Genomic DNA, 1,501 nt, shown 5'->3' with positions numbered 1-1,501 from the left:
GAACAGCACCAGTCTACGGAAAGATTCTCCGTACTGTTCAGCTAGGCGACTTGTTATTTGAAGGTTCATTCTTAGTCGCGGATATCATCGACGAATGCATAATAGGTGTCGACTTTCTGACAAAATATGGGTTCAAAATTGACTTAGAAAAACGCATTCTTAGATGGAGAAATACAGAAGTGATAATGGGGGATAGCGACGAAAAATGCATTCGAGTAACAGTCGATTGTGACATGGAACTACCTCAATCATCTGAAAACATCGTATGGGGCAAGTTGAATTGCGATCCTGGGGGCCACCAGTTCTATTTGATGGAGCCAACCTCAACGACAAATGTACAGAACGCGGTCATTGGAAAATGCCTTGTAGAAGCGAACAAAAATGGTCTTATTCCTGTCAGAATAATGAATACCGCTAAACACACTATTAAAATTAAAAAAGGCGAGGAAATAGGTAATTGCCAATCAATAAATTTGGTGAAATCATTAGATGTGGAGCAACAGGAAAAGGTTCTACCAACTGACAAAGATAGACTCAAAGAACTTACCAAAAATCTACTGGATGAGTTTAATTTGTATCAAGAAGACCGTCTAAAAGCCGAGGCGTTGATTGCTGATTTTGCAGACGTGTTTTCAACCGGTGACAATGACCAAGGTAAAACAGCTCTGGTAACTCACCGAATTGATACTCAGGATTCGAAACCGATCCGACAAGTACCACGACGTCTTCCTCTAGTAAAACAAACAGAAGTAAACGAAATGATAACGACAATGCAGAATCAAGGAGTCATCGAACCGTCATCAAGTCCCTGGATTTCGCCAGTTGTTTTGGTAAAGAAGAAGGACGGCACTACCCGTTTTTGCGTTGATTATAGGAAGTTAAATGATGTGACTAAAAAGGACAGCTATCCGTTACCGAGGATTGATGACATCATGGACACCCTATCTGGCTCAAGTTGGTTCTCTACGCTTGATTTGAAAAGCGGATACTGGCAAGTAGAAATCGACAAGAACGATCGCGAAAAGACAGCGTTTTCTATCGGATCAGGGTTGTGGCAATTCACCGTCATGCCATTTGGATTGTGCAATGCTCCAGCTACATTCGAGCGACTGATGGAATGTGTATTGCAAGGTCTTAACTGGAAAACCTGTCTTGTCTATTTAGACGACATAATTGTTCTAGGAAGAACATTTGATCAACACGTCGAAAACTTACGGGAGATCTTCACAAGACTTCGGGTGGCAAATTTAAAGCTGAACGTTAAAAAGTGCAGGTTATTTTCTAAAGAAGTTAACTATTTGGGACATGTGGTATCTTCAGATGGAGTTCGAACCGATCCCAGCAAGATAGAAATTGTGAAAGACTGGCCAACTCCAAAGGATAAAAATGAATTGCGCAGTTTTCTGGGATTGGCAACGTACTATCGACGTTTGTAAAGGATTTGCAAAAGTGCCAGACCTCTCCACCAACTTACCGAGAAGGACCGAGTTTTCAACTGGAA

Source organism: Helobdella robusta (assembly GCF_000326865.2).
Source record: "Helobdella robusta unplaced genomic scaffold HELROscaffold_32, whole genome shotgun sequence".
Lineage (NCBI taxonomy): Eukaryota > Metazoa > Annelida > Clitellata > Rhynchobdellida > Glossiphoniidae > Helobdella > Helobdella robusta.
The sequence above is the reverse complement of the archived record's forward strand: the minus strand, read 5'-3'. Positions refer to the sequence as shown.